Raw genomic sequence first — 24752 nt, forward strand, 5'->3', positions numbered from 1 at the left:
GTATGATATATTCAAAGTGATGAAAGAAAAACACATACTTCCTTGAACACTTTACCAGGCAAGGCTGTTATTCAGATGTGAAGGAAAAGAAAATAATTTAACAGACAAGCAAAAGCTAGAAGAGTTTAGCACCACTAAACTGGCTTAATTATAAATTTTTAAAAAGTTTTATTTATTATTGTTTTTTTTAAATCAAAGTACAGTTGATTTACAATGTTGTGTTACTTTCAAGTGTACAGCAAAGTGATTCAGTTTTATATATATATATGTATATATATATGTATGTATGCATATATGTTCTTTTTCAGATACTTTTTCCTTATAAATTATTATAAAATATTGAGTATAGTTCCCTGTGCTATACAGTAAGTCCTTGTTGGTTATCTAATTTATATATGGTAGTGTGTATATGTTAATCCTAAACTACTAATTAATCCCCCCCTTTCCACTTTGGTAACCATAAGTTTGTTTTCTATATTTGTGAGTCTATTTCTGTTGTCTATATAAGTTCATTTATATAATTTTTTTTAGATTCCACATAGAAGTGATATCATATGAAATTTGTCTTTGGCTAATTTCACCAAGAATTATAATCTCTAGATCCATCCATGTTGCTGCAAATAGCATTATTTCATTCTTTTTTATGGCTGAGTAATATTTTATTGTGTAAATATATACCGCATCTTCTTTATCCATTCATCTGTCGATGGATATTTAGGTTGCTTCCATGTCTTGGTTATTGTGAATAGTGCTGCAATTAACATAGGGGTGCATGTATCTTTTTGAATTAATGGTTTTCTATGGATATATGCCCAGGAGTGGAATGGCAGGATCATATGGTAGCCCTATTTTTAGTTCTTTTAAAACCACCATACTATTCTCCATAATGGCTGCACCAATTTACATTTCCACCAGCAGTGTAGGAGCGTTTCCTCTTTCACTACACCTTCTCCAGCATTTATTATTTGTAGACTTTTTGATGATGGTCATTCTGACTGGTGTAAGGTGGTACCTCACTGTAGTATGATTTTCATTTCTCTAATAATTAGCCATGTTGAGCATCTTTTCATGTGTTTTATGACCATCTGTATGTCTTCTTTGGAGAAATGTCAATTTAGACCTTCTGCACATGCTTTGATTGGGTTGTTTGGTTTTTTATTTTGATCAATATATTTTGGAAATTAAGCCCTGACTGCCACATCATTTGCAAATATTTTCTCCTAGTCTGTAGGTTTTTTCATTTTGTTTATGGTTGCCTTATGTTGAGGAAGGTTCCCTCTATGCCAACTTTCTAGAGAGTTCTTTTTAATCATAATTGGGTGTGTTGAATTTTGTCAAAAGCTTTTTCTGCATCTGTTGAGATGATCATATGGTTTTTTATTCTTTAGTTTCTTAATGTGGTGTATCTCACTGATTGATTTTCAGATATTGAAAAAAATTCTTGCAACCTTGGGAAAAATCCCACTTGATCATGGTGTATCATCCTTTTAATGTATTGTTTGATTTGGTTTGCTAGTATTTTTTTGAGAATTTTTGCATCCATATCCATCAAAGATATTGGTCTGTAATTTTCTTTTTTTGTGGTATCTTAGTCTGGTTTTGGTATCAGGGTGATAGTGATCTCAGAGAATGTGTTTGGAAGTGTTTCTTCCTCTGTATTTTTTTTTTTTTTGGAATATTTGAAAAAGGATAGGTGTAAACTCTTCTCTAAATATATGATAGAATTTGCCTGTGAAGCCATCTGCTCCTGGACTTTTGTTTGCTGGGAGTTTTTAAATCACAGATTCAATTTCAGTACTTGAAATTGGCCAGTTCATATTTTCTATTTCATGCTGTTTCAGTCTTTGTAGATTATACTTTTAAAGGAATTTGTCCATTTCATCGAGATTGTCCATTTTATTGGCATATAATTGGTCATAGTAGTCTCTTATGGTCTTCTGTGTTTCTGTGGTGACAGTTGTAACTTTTCCTTTTTTGTTTCAGATTTTATTGAGATGGGCCCTCTCCTTCTTTTCTTGATGAGTCTGGCTAAAGATTTATCAATTGTTTTTATCCTTTCAGAGAACTAGCTTTTAGTTTCATGGATCTTTCTGATTGTTTTCTTAGTCTGTATTTCTTTTATTTCTGCTCTGATCATTATGATTTCTTTCCTTCTGCTAACTTTGGTTTTATTTGTTCTTCTTTCTCTAGGTGATTTAGGTGTAAGGTTAGGTTGCTTCTTTGAGATTTTGCTTGTTTCCTGAAGTAAGCTTGTATTGCAATAAACTTCCCTCTTAGAACTGCTATAGTTGGATCCCATAGGTTTTGGATCATCGTGTTTGGTTTTCATTTCTCTCAAGGTATTTTTTGATTTCCTCTTTGATTTCTTCAGTGATCCATTGGTTGTTTAGTAGCATATTGATTAGCCCCCATGTTTTTGTGTTTTTGCAATTTTTTTCTTGTAGTTGATTTCTAATCCTATAGCGTTGTGGTTGGAAAAGATGCTTGATATGATTTTAATTTTCTTAAATTTACCAAGGCTTCCTTCATGCCCCAGCGTGTGATCTCTCCTGGAGAATGTTCCACGTGCACATGAAAAGAATATGTATTCTGCTACTTTCAGTTGGAATTCTGTATAAATATGAACTAAGTCCATCTGTTTTAACGTATCTTTTAAGGCCTTAAGGTGTTTCCTTATTGATTTTCTGTCTGAATGATCTGTCTATTGCTGTAAGTAGGCTGACACAGTCCCCCACTATTATTGTGTTACTGTCTATTTCTCCTTTGATGGCTGTTAGCATTTACCTTATATATTGAGGTGTTCCTATGTTGGGTGCATGCATATTAAAAATTGTTATATCTTCTTCTTGGGTGATCCCTTGATCATTATGTAGTGTCCTTCTTTGTGCCTTGTAACAGCCTTTATTTTAAAGTCTATTTGTCTGATATGAGTATTCCTACTCCAACTTTCTTTTCATTGCCATTTGCATGAAATACCATTTTGCATCCCCTCACTTTCAGTCTGTGTGTGTCCCTAGGACTGAAGTGGGCCTCTTGTAGACAGCATATATACGAATCTTGTATAGTATCTATTCAGCCAGTCTATGTCTTTTGGTTGGAGCATTTAATCCATTTGCATTTAAGGTAATTATCAATATGTATGTTCTTATAGCCATTTTGTTAATAGCTCTGGATTTGTTTTTGTGGGTCTTTTTCTTGCCTTCCCCTTTTGTTCACTTCTCTTGTGATTTGCTGACTATCTTTAGTGTTTTGGATCCTTTTTTTTTATTATTGCAGATTTTGGTTTGCAGTTCCCATAAGGTTTTGATATAACATTCCCTCCTTCCCTCCATCTTTCTCTGTCTCTGTCTCTCTCTATATATCTATATATATATATAGAGAGAGATAGTTTTTTAAAGAGCTAGTCTTAATTTCCAATGCATTTCCAATATCCTGCATCTGTACTCTCCTCTTCTCATAATTGCTGGTTTTAAAATCATATTTGTGTGTGGATGATTTCCTACCTTTACTTTATGTTTGCCTTTACCAGCGAGAATTCCCATTCATAATTTCTTGTTTCTAGTTGTGGCCTTTTTTTTTTTTTTTTCCACCTAGAGAATTTCCTAAAGGATTTGTTGTAAAGCTGGTTTGGTGGTGTTGAATTCTCTTAGCTTTTGTTTGTCTCTAAAGCTTCTGATTTCTCCATTGAATCTGAATGAGAACCTTGTTGGGTAGAATATTCTTGGTTGTTTTTTTTTTTTTCCTTTCACTACTTTAATTTATCGTGCCACTCCCTTCTCGCCTGCACAGTTTCTGCTGAAAAATCAGCTGATAACCCTATGGGGATTCCCTTGTATGTTATTTGTTGCTTTTAGTATATTTGCTTTATACATTTTTTTGTTAGTTTGATTAATATGTATCTTGGCGTGTTCCTACTTGGGTTAATCTTGTTTGTGACTCTCTGCATTTTCTGGACGTGGGTGACTATTTCCTTTCCCACGTTAGGGAATTTTTCAGCTATTATCTCTTCCAATATTTTCTCAGGTCTTTTCTCTCTCTCTTGTCCTTCTGGGACCCCTATGATGTGAATGTTGATGCATTTAATGTTGTCACAGAGGTCTCTTAGACTGTCCTCATTTCTTTTTATTCTTTCTTTTTTTTAAATTCTATTTTGTGGCAGTGATTTCTATTACTCTGTCTTCCAGCTCACTTATTTGTTTTCTGTCTCATTTATTCTGCTACCAATTCCTTCTAGTATATTTTTCATTTCAGTTATTGTACTCTTCATCTCTGTTTGGTTGCTGTTTATCTTTTCTAACTCTTTGTTAAAACATATTGTAGCTTCTTGTTCTGTGCATCCATTCTTTTCCCAAGTTTGTGGATCATCTTTACGATTATTACTCTGACTCTTTCTCAGTAGAGTGCCCATCTCCACTTCACTTAGTTTTTCTGTAGTTTTACCTTGTTTCTCATCTGGAACATATTCATTTGCCATCTCATTTTGTCTAAACTTCTATTTGTATTTTTATGTATATGGACAATTAGTTATGCTTATCAAGTTGGAGAAGTGGTCCTCTGTAGTGGATGTTCTATTTGTCCCAGGAGTACTCTCCTGTCTCAACACCAAAGGGCCAGGGACCAGCTGGTCACAGGGTAGGTCCTGACCTGTATTTGCAGACTCACTCTTGCAGGTTTCAGGATTGTAGTTTTCTTGCTTCTTGTGTTTTCCCCCTGGTAGGTCAGGCTGGTCTAGAGGTTTGTGCAGCCTTCTTGGTGGGAGGTACCAGTGCCCTACTTACTGGTGGGTGGAGCTGGGTCGTGGCCCTCTGGTGGGGAGGGTCATGTCAATGGGTGTGTCTAGAGGCAGCTGTGGGTTCAGGAAGCCTTTAGGCAGCCTGTCCACTGATGAGTTGGTCTTTGTTCCCACCCTGTTGGTTGTGTGGCCTGAAGCATCCCAGTACTGGAGTCTACAGTAGGCTGTTGGGTGAGGCCAAGTCTTTGTGCCAAAAAGTCAGTGTCCAACACTGTTGTTGGAAATGTAAGTTGGTGCAGCCACTATGGAAAACAGTATGGAGGTTCCTCAAAAAAATAAAACTAGAGCTGCCAATGATCCAGCAGTCCCACACCTTGACATATATCCAGAAAAGACTATAATTCAAAAATATATATGCAGCCCAATGTTCATAGCAGCACCATTCACAATACCCAAGACATGGAAGCAAACTTCCATTGACAGATGAATAGATAAAGAAGATTTGGTACATATATGCAATGGAATATTACTCAACCATAAAAAGAATGAAGTAATACCATTTGCAGCAACATGGATGGACCTAGAGATTATCATACTAAGTGAAGTAAGTCAGAAAGAGAAAGACAAATACCATATGATATCACTTATATGTGGAATCTAAAATATGACACAAATGAACCTATCTATGAAAAAGAAAGAGACTCAAAGACAGAGAACAGACTTGTGGTCACCAAGACGGAGGGGAAATGGGGGAAGGATGGAGTGAGAGTTTGGGATTAACAGATGCAAACTAATATATATATATATATATATATATACACACATATATATATACAGTTGATAAACAACAAGGTCCTACTCTATAGCACAGGGAACTATACTCAGTATATTGTGATAAACCACAATGGAAAAGAATATAAAAAAGAATGTGTGTATATATGTATATATATATATATATATATATATATATATATATATCTGAATCACTTTGCTGTACAGCAGAAATTAACACATTGTAAAGCAACTATACTTCAATTAAAATTTTTTTAATTAAATAAAATTAAATTTCAAGAAACAGCCAAAAAAAAAAGACAATACTTTAAACAAAAAACATAGCATGGATAAGTGGATTTTAAAAAACACCCATATATATGCTGCTTATATATATATGAGATTCACTTCAGATCTAAAGACAAACACATACATAGTGAGGGGATGAAAAAAGATATTCCATGCAAGTGGAAACAAAGAGGAAGTTGGGGTAACAATACTTATATTTGGAATATACTTTAAAAGAAATATTTTAATGGGAGATGAAGAGGACATTACATAATGATAAAGGAATCACTCCAACAGGAAGATATTTGTAAATTATAAGCAGCCACATAGGAGCAGCTAAATACATACAGCTAATATTAACGTAAAGGGTGATATTGACAGTGACACAATAACAGAAGGTGATTTTAACATTCTACTTACATCAATGGACAGATCACATAGCCAAAAATCAATAAGCAAAAACTGGCCCTCAATGAAACATTACACCAGATGGACTTGATATATATGTGTATGTATATATATGTAATATTCTATCCAATAACAGCAAAATAAACATTCTTTGATGTACACATGACACAATCTCCAGGATAGATAATATTCTTGGCCACAAAATGTCAAAATAAATTGTAAAAGGTTGAAGTCATGCCAAACATCTTTTCTGACCACAGTGCTATGAAACTAAAAACCAACTACAAGAAAAATTCTGTAAAAAATACAAACACATGGTTGTTGACAATATGCTAGTAAGCAACCATTGGTCATGGAAGAAATCAAAGAGGAAAGCAGAAAGACAAGTGAAAATTAAAACACAACATTGCAGGACTTCCCTGGTGATGCAATTGTAAAGAATCTGCCTGGCAGTGCAGGGGAAATGGTTTTGAGCCCTGGTCCAGGAAGATCCCACATGCCATGGAACAACTAAGCCTGTGCACTACAACTACTGAGCTTGTGCTCTAGAGCCCATGAGCCACAACTACTGAGCCCATGTGCAACAACTACTGAAGCCCGCATGCCTAGAGTCCATGCTCTGCAACAAGAGAAGCCACCACAATGAGAAGCCTGCACACCGCAAAGAAGAGTAGCCCCAGCTCGCCACAACTAGAGAAAGCCTGCATGCAGGAATGAAGACGCAACACAGCTAAAAATAAATAAATAAATTAATTAATTTTAAAAACCCCACAACATTGCAATATCTGTGGAAAGCTGTAAAAGCAATTTTACGAGGGAAGTTTATGGTGATATAAGCTTATCTCAGGAAACAAGAAAAACCTCAAAGAAGAATTGAACCTAACACCTAAGGGAACTACAAAAAGAAAGTAAACAGAAGCCATATTAGTAGAAGGAACAAAATTAGAAAAGATCAGAGCAGAAATAAATGAAATAGAGTTTTACAAAACTATAGGGAGTTAAGATGGCAGAATAGGAGGATGCAGAATTTATCTCTCCTCACAAGTACATCAAGAATACATCTACAAATAGAACAATTCTCACAGAGCACCTGCTGAACATTAGCAGAAGACATTTGATACCTAAAAGGACAAGAAAAATCCCCTCACAACCAGGTAGTATGAAAGAAAGGAAAAAAGAAAAGAAGAATCAAGAAAGGGACCAGCAACCCTGGTGGGAAGCTGAAGGTGAGAAGTGGTTCCCACAATCAGAAAAATCCCCTCATGGTGGGGAAATTAGCTGGGACAGAAAGGGACTTCAGGGGATCAAAGGAGAACGCAGCAGGCAGTCTATGGAAGGCAGGACAAAGTAAGAGCTGCATGTATGGTCTGTGCCACAGCCCTGTGCACCCCAGCCTGTGTTGTGTGTCTCCTGTTGCAGAGGGTGGCTGGGTGCTAGAAAGTGGGGTTTGGAGTGCAGACCCAGGGAGGGGACAGCTGTTGGGTGTGAAAAGACAGACTGAAGGGACAACATAAAGAGCTCCACTACTGGGAAAGTTTGCAGAAAAAGCCCAGGACACCATAGAAGCAAGACATCATTGTTGAGTGGTGAGCAAGGGGCAGGACTGCCATTGTAACCCCCTTCCCCACCCTTTAGCTTCAGCCTCCATTGGCACTGTGAAAGGCACCCATTTGAGCAGGCTTGCCTGCCCCTCAAGCCAAGGTCTCTGCCTGCATAGGCTCCAAGGTCCTGAGTGCTGCCCATCCTGAAGCCTCTACAGGAATCAGTTCTGGGCACCTCTGCCTGAGATAGGAATCTGCTGATGCTGGCGGGGGCTGAGTACTAAAGTGTGCGGTTAAGACAGCAGATCTGGGGAGGGAACTGCTGTTGACTGCACTGATACAACAGAGGGGATGGGAATCAGGGGTTCCATGGCCAGGATACCCCTAGAGGAAGAGTGGTTTGCCTAGGAAACAAGGCACCTTTGTTGAGCGGTGTGCAAGGGGCAGGGCTGCCACCATCCCCACATGCCAGCCCCTGCCTCTGTGGGCACTGGGAGGGACTCTCACCAGAGTGAGCACACCTCAATCTCTTGCTACTGCCTGCTGGTCTCCACAGGCACTTTGTGCACACCCCAGTTGTGGCTGCTGTACCCCTCCCTGGCCTGAGTGAGTAAGTGTGCCCCAATCAGCTGCTGCTTTTTCTCCCTCTCATCTGGGTGGGGAACAGACATCTGAGGGTGGTGCACACACAGAGGTGGGGCCAAAACCAAAGCTGAGCCCAGGGCTGGTGCAAATAAGGAAGGGGAACAGAAATCTCTGTGTGCAACTGCACAAGTCACAGATTCAATCTCCTTGAACATCTTTGCAAATCCTGCATCTGTGGGATATCTAACTAGACAATGAGTGTTACCACAACTGAAGCTGGTCTAGCTTTAGCAGTGGTTGACTTAGGGGGCTAGTATGCATGGGATGTGGGCCAGGTCAGAGTCTGAGCCAGCCACACAGTGCCCACAGCAGGTCCAGAGACCTACCTAGAGGTATAGGAGGAGCTCCTGGGGAGGTGGGAGTTGGCTGTGGCTCACTGTGGTAGAAAGAACACTGACAGAGGAGGACCCAGGAAAATATTCTTACTACTATTATTCTTTTTTGGTTTCTTTCATTTTGTTCAGTTGTTGGTGGTGTTGTTTTTATTATTTTCAATTTTAATTTTTTATTCATTTAATATATTTTTACATTTTCCTATGTTTACTTTTTTGTCGTTTTGTTTTACTTTCAGGTTTTTGTTCTTTTTTTTGATCGTTTTTATGTTTGCTTTTGTTTTTAGATTGCTTTCTGTTTTTATTTTGTTTTTCATTTTTTTGTTTTTGCTAGTTTATTCCTTATTGAATGTTTTCATTTTTGAGTTATTTTGTTTGTTTTTTCTCTTGTTTTTGGTTTTCTTTGTTTTTTACTTTTATTTTAAAACATTTTTTTCCTTTTCTGTCTGTTCCTTTGTTTCTCTTTGGTTTGCTTTTTATCATTTGTCTTAGGTTTGATTTGTTTGTTTGCTTTCTTCTTTTTTTGTGTGTTGTTGTTATTGGTTTGTATTTGCTTTTGCTATTTGTCTTGGTTTTTTTTGTCTATTTCTATCTTTTTTTTTTCTTCCTTTTTTCTCTGGCTGTGCTTCATGGCCTGTGGACTCTTGATTACCTGACCAGGGGATGGGCCTGGGCCTCTGGAGTGGGAGCACTGAGTCCAGGATGCTGGGCTGCAAGAGAATTCCTGGGCCCAGGGAATATTAATCAGCATACACTCTCCGAGAGGTATACATCTCAACACCAAGACCCGGCTCCAACCAACTGCCAGCAGGCTCCAGTGATGGACACCTCACACCAAACAACCAGCAAGACAGGAACAGAGACCAACTCATCAGCAGACAGGCTGCCTAAAGTGGTACTAAGCTCACAGACACCCCAAAACACACTCCCTGATGTGGCTCTGCCCTTCAGAGGAAAAAGACTCAGCTCCACCTACCAGAGTGCAGACACCAGTCCCTCTCACCAGGAAGCCTACAGAAGCCCACGGATCAATCTCACCCACCAGGAAGCATACAACAGTAGCAAGAGGAACTATGAACCTGCAGCTTGTGGAAAGGAGACCATAAACCCAGTAAGTTAGATGAAGTGAGAAGATAGATATGTTGCAGACAAAGGGGCAAGGTAAAAACCCACAAGACCAAATAAATGAAGATGAAATAAGTAACCTTCCTGAAAAATAATTCAGAGTAATGATAGTAAAGATTATCCAAGATCTTGGAAATAGAATGGAGACACAGATCAAGGAGATATAAGAAATGTTTAACAAGGACCTAGAAGAACTAAAGAACAAATAATCAGTGATGAACAACACAATAACTGAAATGAAAAATACACTAGAAGGAATCACTAGCACCATAACTGGGGCAGAAGAACAAATAAGTGAGCTGGAAGATAGAATGGTGGAAATAAATTCTGCAGAGCAGAATTAATTAAAAAGAATGACTATAAATGAAGACATTCTCAGAGACTTCTGGGACAACATTAATCGCACCTACATTTGAATTATAGGGGTCCCAGAAGAAGAAGAAAAAAGGAAAGGGTCTGAGAAAATATTTGAAGAGATTATAGTTAAAAACTTCCCTAACATGGGAAAGGAAATTGTCAACCAAGTCCAGGAAGGGCAGAGAGTTCCATACAGGATAAACCAAAGGAGAAACATGCCAAGAAACAAACTATCAAAAATTAAATACAAAGAAAACATATTGAAAGCACAAGGGAAAAGCAACAAATAATATACAAGGGAATCCTTGTATTCCCATAAGGTTATCAGCTGATTTTTCAGCAGAAACACTGTAGGCCAGAAGGGAGTGGCAGGATATATTTAAAGTGATGAAAAGGAAAAACCTACAACAAAGATTACTCTACCCAACAAGGATCTCATTCAGATTTGTTGGAGAAATCAAAAGCTTTACAGACAAACAAAAGTTAAGAGAATTCAGAACCACCAGACCAGCTTTACAACAAATGCTAAAGGAACTTTCTAGGTGGGAAATATAATGAGAAGAAAAAGACCTACAAAAACAAACCTAAAACAATTAAGAAAATGGTAATAGGAGCAAACATACAAATAATTACCATAAATGTAAATGGATTAAATGTTCCAACCAAAAGACACAAACTGGCTGAATGGCAACAAAAACAAGACCCATATATATGCTGTCTACAAGAGACTCACTTCAGACCTAGGGCCACATAGAAGACTGAAAGCGAGGGAATGGAAAAAGATACTCCATGCAAATGAAATCAAAAGAAAGCTGGAGTTGCAATACTTATATCACAGAAAATAGACTTTAATATAAAGACTATTACAAGAGACAAGGATGGACACTACATAATGATCAAGGGATTAATCCAGGAAGAAGTTGCAAGAATTGTAAATACATATACACCTAACATAGGAGCACTTCAATACATAAGACAAATGTTAACAGCCATAAAAGGGGAAATTGACAGTAACACAATAAGAGTGGGGTACTTTAACACTCCACTTAAACCAATGGATATATCATCCAGACAGAAAATTAATAAGGAAACACAGGCCTCAAATGACACATTAGACCATAGAGACTTAATTGATATTTATAGGACATTCTATCTGAAAGCAACAGAATACACTTTCTTCTCAAGAGCCCACAGAACATTCTCCAGGATAGATAACATCTTGGGTCACAAATCAAGCCTTGGTAAATTGAAGAAAATTGAAATCATATCAAGAATCTTTCTCGACCAAAATGCTATGAGATTAGAAATCAATCACAGGAAAAAAAAATTGTAAGAAACACAAACACATGGAGGCTAAACAATATGCTATTAAATAACCAAGAGATCACTGAAGAAATCAAAGAGGAAATTTAAAAAATACCTAGAAACAAATGACAACAAAAACACAATGACCCAAAACCTATGGGATGCAGTAAAAGTAGTTCTAAGAGAGAAGTTTGTAGAAATACAACCCTACCTCAAGAAGTGAGAGTAGCATCAACATATATACACTACCAAATGTAAAATAGTTAGCTAGTGGGAAGCAGCAGCATAGCACAGGGAGATCAGATCTGTGATTTGTGATGACCCAGAGGGATGGCATAGGGACGGTGGGAGGGAGGCTCAAGAGGGAGGGGATATGGGGATATGTGTATGCATACGGGTGATTCACTTTGTTGTCCAACAGAAACTAACAGAGTATTGTGAAGCAATTATACTCCAATAAAGATCTATTAAAAAAATAAAAAAAGAAAAATCTCAAACAACCTAACTTTACACCTAAAGCAACTAGAGAAAGAAGAACAAGCAAAACCCAAAGTTAGTCAAAGGAAACAAATCAAAAAATCAGAATAGAAATAAATGAAATAGAAATGAAGAAAATAATAACAAAGATCAATGAAACTAAAAGTTGGTTCTTTGAGAAGATAAACAAAATTGATGAAACTTTAGCCAGACTCATCAAGAAAAAAAGGAAGAGGACTGAAATCAATAAAATTAGAAGTGAGAAAGAAGTTACAACTGACACCAAAGAAATACAAAGGATCATAAGAGATTACTATAAGTAACTATATGTAAATAAAATACACAACCTGGAAGAAATGGACAAATTCTTAGAAAAGTACAAGCTTCCAAGACTGAACCAGGAAGAAATAGAAAATATGAACAGACAAATCATAAGTAACGAAATTGAAACTGATTAATAGTCTTCCGACAAACAAAAATCCAGGACCAGATGGCTTCACAGGGGAATTCTATCAAATATTTAGAGAAGAGATAACTCCTACCCTTCTCAAAAATCTTCCAAAAATTTGCAGAGAGGGGAGCATGCCCAAGCTCATTCTATGAGGCCACCATCACCCTGATACCAAAACCAGACAAAGATATCACAAAAATAGAAAATACCATGCCAATATCACCGATGAACATAGAAGCAAAAATCCTCAATAAAATACTAGCAAACAGAATCCAACAACACATTAAAAGGATCATACACCATAATCAAGTGAGATTTATCCCAGGGATCAAAGGATTCTTTAATATATGCAAATCAATCAATGTGATACTCCATATAACAAATTAAAGAATAAACAACATATGATCATCGCAATAGATGCAGAAAAAGCTTTTCACAATATTCAACACCCATTTTTGATAAAAACTTTCTAGAAAGTTGGCATAGAGGGAACCTACATCAACCTAATAAAGGCCATATATGACCAACCCACAGCAAACATCATTCTCTGCTGAAAACCTGAAAGCCTTTCCTCTAAGATCAGGAAAAAGACAGTGGTGTCCACTCTCATGACTATTATTCAACATAGTTTTGGAAGCCCTAGCCATGGCAATGAGAGAAGAAAGGTAAATAAAAGGAATCCAAATTGGAAAAGAAGAAGTAAAACTGTCACTGTTTGCAGATGACATGATACTATACATAGAAATCCTAAAGATGCCACCAGAAAGCTACTAGAGCTAATCAATGAATTTAGTACAGTTACCAGATACTAACTTAATACACAGAAATCACTTGCATTCTTATATGCTAACAGCAAAAGATTGGACAGAGAAATTAAGGAAACAATCCCATTTACCATCACATCAAAAAAACTGAAATACCTAGGAATAAACCTACATAACAAGGCAAAAGACCTGTATGCAGAAAATTATAAGATGCTGATGAAAGAAATCAAAGTTGACACAAACAGATGGAGGGCTATACCATGCTCATGGATTGGAAGAATCATTATTGTGAAAATGATTATACTACCCAAAGCAATCTACAGATTCAATGTAATCCCTATCAAATTATCAATGGTATTTTTCACAGAATTAGAAGAACTATATTATACTATAAAGCTACACTAATCAAGACAGCATGGTACTGGCAGAAAAATATAAATATAGATCAATGGAACAGGACAGAAATCCCAGAGATAAATCCACTCACCTATGGTCACCTAATCTATGACAAAGGAGGCAAGGATATACAATGGAGAAAAGACAGTCTCTTCAATATGTGGTGCTGGGAAAACTGGACAGCTACAAGGAAAATAATGAAATTAGAACACTCCCTAATACCATACACAACAATAAACTCAAAACGGATTAAAAGTCTAAATGTAAGGCCAGACACTGTAAAACTCTTAGAGGAAAACATAGGCAGAACACTCTTTGACATAAATCAGCAAGATCTTTTTTGACCCACCTCTTAGTGTAATCAAAATAAAAACAATAATAAACAAATGAGACCTAATTAAACTTAAAAGCTTTTGCACAGCAAAGGAAACCATAAACAAGACAAACAGTTAACCCTCAGAATGGGAGAAAATATTTTCAAACAAAGCAACTGACAAAGGATTAATCTCCAAAATATAGAAACACCTCATGAAGCTCAATATCAAAAACAAAACAAAACAAAACAAAGAACCCAGTCAAAAAATGGGCAGAAGATCTAAATAGACATTTCTCTAAAGAAGACATACAGATGGCCAAAAAAACACATGAAAATATGCTCAACATCCCTAATTATTAGAGAAATGCAAATAAAAACTGCAATGAGGTATTACCTCACACTGGTCAGAATGGCCATCATCAAAAAATCTACAAACATTAAATGCTGGAGAGGGTGTGGAGCAAAGGGAACTCTCCTACACTGTGGGTAGAAATTTAAATTGATACAGCCACTGTGGATAACAGTATGGAGCTTCCTTAGAAAACTAAAAATAGAACTACATATGACCCAGCAATCCCACAGCTGGGCATATAACCAGAGAAAACCGTAATTCAAAAAGATAATGCACCCTAATGTTCATTGCAGCACTATTTACAATAGCCAGGACATGGAAACAACCTAAATGTTCATCAACAGAGAAATGGATAATGAAGATGTTACATATATACAATGGAATATTACTCAGCCATAAAATAGAACAAAACTGTGTCATTTGCAGAGACATGGATGGACATAGAGACTATCATACAGAGAGAAGTCAGAAAAACAATTGTATATTTACACATCTATTTGGAATCTAGAAATATGGTAAAGATGATATTATTTGCAAAGCAGAAATAGAGACACTGACATAGAGAACAAATGTATGGATATTAAGGGGGCAAATGGGGGAGGGGAATGAGTAGGGAGATTGGGATTGACATATATACACTACTATGTATAAAATAGATAACTAGTGAGAACTTCCTGTATAGCACAGGGAAGTCTACTTGGTACTCTGTGGTGACCTAAATGGGAAGGAAATCCAAAAAAGAGGGAATATATGTATACATATGGCTGATTCACCTTGCCATACAGCAGAAACTGACACAGCAGTGTAAAGCAACTATACTCCAATAAAAATATAAAACATTAAAAAACTATAGAAAAGATCAATGAAGCTAAAAGCTATTTCTTCAAAAAGATAAACAAAATTGATGAACATTTAGATAGATGCATCAAGTAAAAAAGAGAGAAGGTCAAGATAAACAAAATCAGAAATGAAAGAGAAGTTACAACCAACACCACAGAAATATAAAAGTTCATAAGGGTTTACTGAAAACAATTTTGCACCAATAAAATGGACAAACTGAAAGAAATGAATAAATTTCTAGAAAGGTACAATGTGGCAAGACTGAATCAGGAATAAATAGAAAATATAAACAGACTAATTACATTACTACACTAGTACATTATGATATGAATAGCAATAAAATTGAATCAATATTAATAAAACTTCCAAAACAAAAGTCCAAGCTTCATAGGTGAATTCTACTGAACATTTACAGAATAGTTAATACAAATCTCTCAAAATATTCCACAAATTTAAAAGAGAAAGCTGTGCTTCTGAACTCATACTACAAGGTCAGCATCCACCCCGATACCAACCCAGACAAAGACACCTGACACACAAACATACACACACACACACACACACACAGAGAGAAACACACACACAAATTACAGGTGAATAACATGGATTTAACATAGATGCAAAAAAAGTCCTCAGCAAAACAGTAGCAAACTGAATTTATCAATACATAAAAAGGATCACACACCACGATCAAGTGACATTTATACCAGAGGTGCAAGGCTGGTTCAATAAGTGTAAATTACTCAATGTGATACCCATTAACAAATTAAATAATAAAAATCATATGATTTTTTTAAGTACATGCAGAAACAGCTTTGGGAAAATTCAACACCTATTTTTGATGAAATCTCTCATCAATGTGGATACAGAGGAAACATACCTCAAAATAAAAAGGCCATATATGAAAAACCCACAGAAGATCTCATACTCAACAGTGAAAAGCCAAAAGTGTTTCCTCTAAGATCTGGAAGAAGACAAGAATCCCCACTTTCATCACTTTTATTCAACATACTATTAGAAGTCCTAGCCTCAGCAGTTAGACAAGAAAAAAAAAAAACATGAATCCAAATTGGAAAGAAAAGTAAAACTGTCACTTTTTTCAGATGATGTGATATTATACATAAGAATTCTAAGGATGTCACCTAAAAAACTATTAGGAATCATTAATGAATTTGGCAAAGTTTCAGATTACAAAATTAATATACATAAATCTGATGCATTTCTATACACTGATAGTGAACTCTCAGAGAAAGAAATTAAGAAAATAATCTTATTTACAGTCACATCCAAAAGAATAAAATACCTAGGAATAAATCTAATTAAGGAGGTAAAAATCTGTTTATTCAGTCAAGGACAACAAAAGCAAAAGTAAACAAATGGGACTATCACACTAAAAAGCTTATAACAGTGAAGGAAACAATCAACAAAATGAAACTGCATTCTACTGGGAGAAGATATTTGCAAATTATATATTCAATAAGGCTATTATATCCAAAATATATTTTTTAAAAAACCCTACAGCACGGGCTTTCCTGGTGGCACAGTGGTTGAGAATCTGCCTGCCAATGCAGGGGACACGGGTTCGAGCTCTGGTCTGGGAAGATCCCACATGCCGTGGAGCAACTAAGCCCGTGTGCCACAACTACTGAGCCTGCGCATCTGGAGCCTGTGCCCCGCAACAAGAGAGGCCCCCACAGTGAAAGGCCCGTGCACCGTGATGAAGAGTGGCCCCCGCTTGCCTCAACTAGAGAAAGCCCTCGCACAGAAACGAAGACCCAACACAACCATAAATAAATAAATAAATAAATTTATTAAAAAACCCTACAGCTCAATATAACACAAAACCCAATTAAAATAGAAACAATGGACCTGAATGAATATTTTTCAAAGAAGACATTAAAATAGCCAACAAGCACATGAAAAGATAATGAACATTACTAATTATCAGTGAAATGTAAATCAAAATCACAATGAAATATCACTTCACACACTTCAGATTGTCTATTATCTAAAAGATAAGAAACAACATGTGTTGGTGAGATTGTGGAGAAAAGGAAATAGTTTGTGCACTATTGGTGGGAATATAAATTGGTGCAGCCACTATGAAAAAAACAGTATGGAGGTTTCTTAAATAATTAAAAATGGAACAATCATATGATTTATCAATTACACTCTGAGTATTTTTACAAAGAAAACAAAACACTAATTTGAAAAAATATATATGTATCTATGTTTATTGCATAATTATTTACAATATGTGGAACCAACATAAGTATATATATATATATATATATATATATAAATATAAATATATATATATATATATCACATTAAAAAGAATGAAATCTTGTCATTTGGTACAACATGGATGGACCAGAGGGTATCATGCTAAGTGTAATAAGTCATACAGGGAAAGAAAACAAATAACACATGACTTTACTTACATGTGTAATGTAAACAAAACAAAACAGAAACAGACTTATAGATACAGAGAACAAACTTGTGGTTAGCAAAAATGAGGGGGCTTGGAAAATTGCCAAAATATGTGAAGATTAAGAGGTACAAACTTCTAGCTATGAAAAATGTCTTAGGGATGTAATGTAGAGCACAGAGAATATAGCCAATAATATTTTAATAACTCTTTTTTATGACATTTGCTAACTAGACTTACCATGGAGATCATTTCATAATATGTAAAGATATTGAATCACCATAATGTATACTTGAAACTAATATAATACTGTATGTCAATTATACCTCAATTAAAATAAAAGAAAGATGTCAGGGATTTAAATTCTCAGCTCAAGGGCTGCATAAATGTTCTAAGAATTTGTAGGTGTGAATTGAGGTAGAGGTTTATCCTCCTGCCAGGGCTAAAATGGCTGAAAATAAAGCTGTGATTGGCTGGATTTCAATGAAAGTTAAATCCATGCCTCCTAGGTATCTACTGTTAACAAGAGAGCATTGATTGAGAATGAACGGTATGTGTGGGAATGCCCTTGTTAAGCTGAGGAAATCAATCCCATTCATTCTGTGAGTCATCTTTGCCAGAGGAGGTGGTCTCCCCTTCCCTACTGGCAGCAGTATCCCTACCCCAAGTGGAAGCATCTTCCCACTCCACAGTGATAACAGCCTTCACACCTCTGACTGAGGACATAAACCCTTCATTGTCTGAGGAAATGGCAATAACTTCCTCTGATGCATTTGTTGCCTATGATAGAGGCAAATCCCAGCAAACCCATAAAGGTGAGATACAAAGTGTGATCCATTTAGAGGTGTGCTAAACTCCAGAAATGCTACTTGAGTTTTCTAAAGTATACAAGTAGAAGTATTGGGGATATGTATTGGAGTGGATATTAAGGGTGTGACATAATGATAGAATGATTATAAAGTTGGAACAGGCTGAATTTATTGATATGGGTCCACTAAATAGGTATTCTGCATTTGATTAATTATTTGCAGTATATTTGCTTCACAACGTTGTTAGTTTCAGTTGCACAGCATAGAGATTCACTATTTTTGCAGATTATGCTCCATTATAGGGTATTACAAGATAATGGCTATAATTCTCTGTGCTATAATCCTTGCTGCTTATCTATTTTATACATAGTAGTTTGCATCTGTTAATCCCACACTCCAGTTTGTCCTTCCCCCTTCTCCTTTTTGGTAAGCACAAGTTTGATTTCTGTATCTGTGAGTCTTTTTCTGTTTTACATATACATTCATTTGTACAATTTTTTAGATTCCACATAAAAGGGATATCAAACAGTATTTGTCCATCTCTGCTTGAGTTATTTCACTAAGCATAATATCATCTAGGTCCACTCACATTGCTTTAAGTGGCAAAATTTCATTTTTTAAGGCTGAGTATTATTCCACTGTATATATATAACACACCCTCTTAATCCAATCATCGGTTGAAGGACACTTGGGTTACTTCTATGTCTTGGCTACAGTAAATAGTGCTACTATGAACATTGGGTTCATGCATATTTTTGAGTCAGTATTTGCATTTTTTTCTGGATATATACCCAGGAGTGGAATTGCCAGATCAAATGGTACCTATTTTTTTAGTTTTTTGAGTAACTTCCATACCATTTTCCATAGTGGCTGCACCGATCTACATTCCTACCAACAATGTCCAAGGGTGCCCTTTTCTCCACATCCTCTGCAACGTATTGTATGTGCAGACTTACTGATGATAGCCTTTCTGACAGGTGTGAGGTAATATCTCACTGGTGGGTTTTTTTTTTTACCATTTTGATTTTATTTATCCTTTTTGTCCTGATCGCTCTCTTCTTACAGGCAAACCCCAATCCCCAGACTAACTTGCTCACACACCAAAGGTAGGCCCTGCTGTCCTAAACAGCTTTTTTGACACAAAACTGAGGAACAGATCATCTGCAGTCCATTCTGCCTGCTGATAAACTCTTAGGGTAATGACAGCACGAGATTACTATTTCATTTTCAGATTTGAACAACTTTGAATGAGGTGTCTTGACTGGAGCTCTTTTTAGAAACACTAAGAAGAATGTTCTTTCCTCCTTTCCCCCTTTGCTGTTCGACCAGCTTTCCTCTCTCCTCTTCCGGGAAAGTGTTTGTTTCAATCTGCAGCCAAATATTTTAGGAGTTTCAGCAGCGGGTGGAGTTCTGCAAACATGGAACCACAGCCTTCCATGGACTCCAGCTTCTGCAAACTGGATGGGAGCCTGAAAACTTGCAGAAAGAACACACAGACAGAGTGACAGTGTTTCCTGTGGTTGACAAGATGCTGGCACTTGTGGGTAATTCAGGAACTGGGATGTGGGAGATTTTCCTGTTGCCTTTAGTGACATATCTTCTCTGTCCCTACAATCCAAGTCTTAATCGTCTACCTGGAGAGCTGTGGGCTGCCTAAAATCATAATAAGCTCACAGACAGCCCAAAACACACCACCAGACGTGGACCTGCCCACCAGAAAGACAAGATCCAGCCTCATCCACCAGAACACAGGCACTAGTCCCTTCCACCAGGAAGACTACACAAGCCACAGAACCAACCTTAGCCACTGGAGACAGACACCAAAAACAAAGGGAACTACAAACCTGCAGCCTGCGAAAAGGAGACCCAAAACACAGTAAGTTAACCAAAATGAGAAGACAGAAAAACACACAGCAGATGAAGGAGCAAGGCAAACACCCACCAGACCTAACAAATGAAGAGGAACTAGGCAGTCTTCCTGAAAAAGGATTCAGAACAATGATAGTAAAGGTGATCCAAAATCTTGGAAATAGTATAGACAAAATGCAAGAAACATTTAACAAGGACATAGAAGAACTAAAGAGTAAACAAGCAACGATTAACAACACAATAAATGAAATTAAAAATACTCTAGAAGGGATCAATAGCAGAATAACTGAGGCAGAAAAATGGATAAGTGACCTGGAAGATAAAATAGTGGAAATAACTACTGCAGAGCAGAATAAAGAAAAAAGAATGAAAAGAACTGAGGACAGTCTCAGAGACCTCTGGGACAACATTAAATGCACCAACATTCGAATTATACAGGTTCCAGAAGAAGAAGAGAAAAAGAAAGGGACTGAGAAAATATTTGAAGAGATTATAGTTGAAAACTTCCTTAATATGGGAAAGGAAATAGTTAATCAAGTCCTGAAAGCACAGAGAGTCCCACACAGGATAAATCCAAGGAGAAACAAGGCAAGACACATATTAATCAAACTATCAAAAATTAAATATAAAGAAAACATATTAAAAGCAGCAAGGGAAAAACAACAAATAACACACAAGGGAATCCCCATAAGGTTAACATCTGATCTTTCAGCAGAAACTCTGCAAGCCAGAAGGGAGTGGCAGGATATCATTGGTGTTTTTTATTTGATTTCTCTCATAATTAGAGATGGTGAGCATCTTTTTATGTGCCTGTTAGCCATCTGTATGTCTTCTTTGGAGAAATGTATATTCAACACTTCTGCCCATTTTGTGATTGGATTGTTTGTTTGTTTGATATTGAGTTGTATGAGCTATTTGTATATTTTGAAAATTAACCTCTTTTTGGTCAATATATTTGCAAATATTTTCTCTTATTCAGTAGGTTGTCTTTTTGTTTTGTCTATGGTTTCCTTTGCAGGGAAAAAACTTTTAAGTTCCATGAGGTCATATTTGTTTATTTTTGCTTTGATTTCTTATGCCATAGGAGACTATTCCAAGAAAGAATTGTTACAACTTATGTTAAAGAGTGTTCTGCCTATTTTCTCTTCTAGATTTGTGGTTTCCAGTCTTATATTTAGAAATTTAAACCATTTTATGTTTATTTCTGTATATTTGTGATCGAATGTTCTAATCTCATTATTTTACATATGTCTGTCCATTTTCCCCAGCACCAGTCATTGAAGAGACTGACTTTCTCCATTTTATATATACTCTTCCCTCCTCTGAGTTGATTAATTCACCATAGGTGCATGAGTTTATTTCTGGGCTCTCTATTTTGTTCCATTAATCTATGTTTCTGTTTTTGTGCCAGTACCATGCTGTTTTGATTCTTGTAGCTTTGTAATATATTCTGGGAGGAGTATATCTCTACTTTTGTTCTTTTTTTGCAAGATTGTTTTGGCAATTCGGGGTCTTTTGTTGTTCCATGTGAATTTTAGGATTATTTGCTACAGTTCTGAGAAAAAATTTCATCAGTATTTTGATAGGGATTGCAGTAAATCTGTAGATTGCTTTGGAGAGTATGGCCATTTAAATAGTATTAATTTTTCCAATCCAAGAGAACGATATAGCTTTCCATTTCTTGAAATCACCTTCAATTTTCTTCATCAATGTTTTATAATTTCCAGTGCACGGGTCTTTCATCTCCCTGGATAAGTTTATTCCTAGGTGTTTCATTCTTTTTTAATGGAATATTAGATGGAATTATTTCCTTAATTTTTTTCTGATATTTTATTATTAGTGTATAGAAATGCAACAGATTTATGTATATTAATCTTGTATCCTGCAGCTTTGCTGAATTCATTTATTAATTCTAATAGTTTTGGATGGAGACGTTAGGGCTCTCTATAATTATCATGTCATCTGCTAATACTGACAGTTTTATCTCTCCACTTTGAATTTAAATATATTTTATTTTTTCTTGTCTAATTGCTGTGGTGAGGAATTCTGGTACTATATTAAATAGAAGTGGTGAGAGTGAGCATCCTTGCCTTGTTTCTGAATTTAGTGGGAAGGTTTTTGAGTTTTCACCACTGAGTACTATGATGACTTTGGATGGGTAGAAAATGACCCTTATTATGTTAAAATATGTTACCTCTATATTCTTTTTTTTTTACCATCTTTATTGCAGTAAAATTGCTTTACAAAGTTGTGTTAGTTTCTGCTGTATAACAAAGTGAACCAGCTATATGTATACAAATATCACCATATCCCTTCTTCTTGCATCTCCCTCACACGCTCCATATCTCACCCCTCTAGGTGGTCACAAAGCACCGAGCTGATCTCCCTGTGCCATACAGCTGCTTCCCAATAGCTCTCTATTTTACATTTGGTAGTGTATATATGTTAAGCCTAGTCTCTCACTTTGTCCCAGCTTGCCCTTCTCCATCCCCATGTCCTTAAGTCCAATCCCTACATCTGCGTCTTTATTCCTGTCCTGCCCATAAGTTCTTCAGAAAAATTTTCTTTTGTAGATTCCATATATATGTGTTAGCATACTATATTTGTTTTTCTCTTTCTGACTTACTTCACTCTGTATAACAGACTCTAGGTCAATCCACCTCACTACAAATAATGCAATTTCGTTTCTTTTTACGGTTGAGTAATATTCCATTATATATATGTGCCACATCTTCTTTATCCATTCATCCGTCAACAGACACTTAGGTTGCTTCCATGTCCTGGCTATTGTAAATAGGGCTGCAATGAACATTGTGGTACCTGAAATTTTTGAATTATGTTATTTTCAGGGTATATGTCCAGGAGTGGGATTGCTGGGTCATATGGTAGTTCTACTTTTAGTTTTTTAAGGAACATCCATACTGCTCTCCATAGTGGCTGTATCAATTTACATTCCCACCAACAGTGCAAGAGGGTTCCTTTTTCTCCACACCCTCTTCAGCATTTATTGTTTGTAAATTTTTTGATGATCGCCATTCTGACCGGTGTGAGATGATATCTCATTGTAGTTTTGATTTGCATTTCTAGTGATGTTCAGCATCCTTTCATGTGTTTGTTGGCAATCTGTATATCTTCTTTGGAGAAATGTCTATTTAGGTCTTCTGCCCATTTTTGGATTGGGTTGTTTGTTTTTTTGTTATTGAGCTGCATGAGCTGCTTGTAAATTTTGAAGATTAATCCTTTGTCAGTTGCTTCATTTGCAAATATTTTCTCCCATTCTGAGGGTTGTCTTTTCATCTTGCTTATGGTTTCCTTTGCTGTGCAAAAGCTTTTAAGTTTCATTAGGTCCCATTTGTTTATTTTTGTTTTTATTTCCATTTCTGTAGGAGCTGGGTCAAAAAGGATCCTGCTGTGATTTACGCCATAGAGTCTTCTGCCTATGTTTTCCTCTTAGCGTTTTAAGGGTCTGGACTTAAACTTAGGTCTTTAATCCATTTTGAGTTTATTTTTGTGTATGGTTTTAGGAAGTGTTCTAATTTCATTCTTGTACATGTGGCTGTCCAGTTTTCCCAGCACCATTTATTGAAGAGGCCATCTTTTCTCCATTGTATATTCTTGCCTCCTTTATCAAAGATAAGGTGACCATATGTGCATGGGTTTATCTCTGAGTTTTCTATCCTGTTCCACTGATCTATATTTCTGTTTTTGTGCCAGTAACATACTGTCTTGATTACTGTAGTATAGTCTGAAGTCAGGGAGCCTGATGCCTCCTGCTCCGTTTTTCTTTCTCAAGGTTGCTTTGGCTATTCAGGGTCTTTTTTATTTCCATACAAATTGTGAAATTTTTTGTTCTAGTTCTGTGAAAAATGCCATTGGTGTATTTATAGGGATCGCATTGAATCTGTAGATTGCTTTGGGAAGTACGGTCATTTTCACAGTGTTGACTCTTCGAATCCAAGAACATGGTATATCTCTCCATCTGTTTGTAACATCTATAATTTCTTTCATCAGTGTCTTACAGTTTTCAGCATACAGGTCTTTTGTCTCTTTAGGTAGGTTTATTCCTAGGTATTTTATTCTTTTTGTTGCAATGGTAAATGGTAGTGTTTCCTTAATTTCTCTTTCAGATTTTTCATCATAAGTGTATAGGAATGCAACAGATTTCTGTGCATTAATTTTGTATACTGCTAACTTACCAGATTTAATGTTTAGCTCTAGTAGTTTTCTGGTAACATCTTTAGGATTCTCTATGTATAGTATCATATCATCTGCAAACAGTGACAGTTTTACTTGTTCTTTTCCATTTTGGATTCCTTTTATTTCTTTTTCTTCTCTGATTGCTGTGACTACAACATCCAAAAGTATGTTGAATAAAAGCAGTGAGAGTGGGCAACCTTGTCTTCTTCCGGATCGTAGAGGAAATGGTTTCAGTTTTTCAACATTGAGAATGCTGTGGGCTGTCGGTTTGTCATATATGGCCTTTATTATGTTGAGGTAAGTTCCATCTATGCCTACTTTCTGGAGAATTTTTATCATAAATGGG

This window comes from Balaenoptera ricei, chromosome 2 (assembly GCF_028023285.1).
Source record: "Balaenoptera ricei isolate mBalRic1 chromosome 2, mBalRic1.hap2, whole genome shotgun sequence".
Classification (NCBI taxonomy): Eukaryota; Metazoa; Chordata; class Mammalia; order Artiodactyla; family Balaenopteridae; genus Balaenoptera; species Balaenoptera ricei.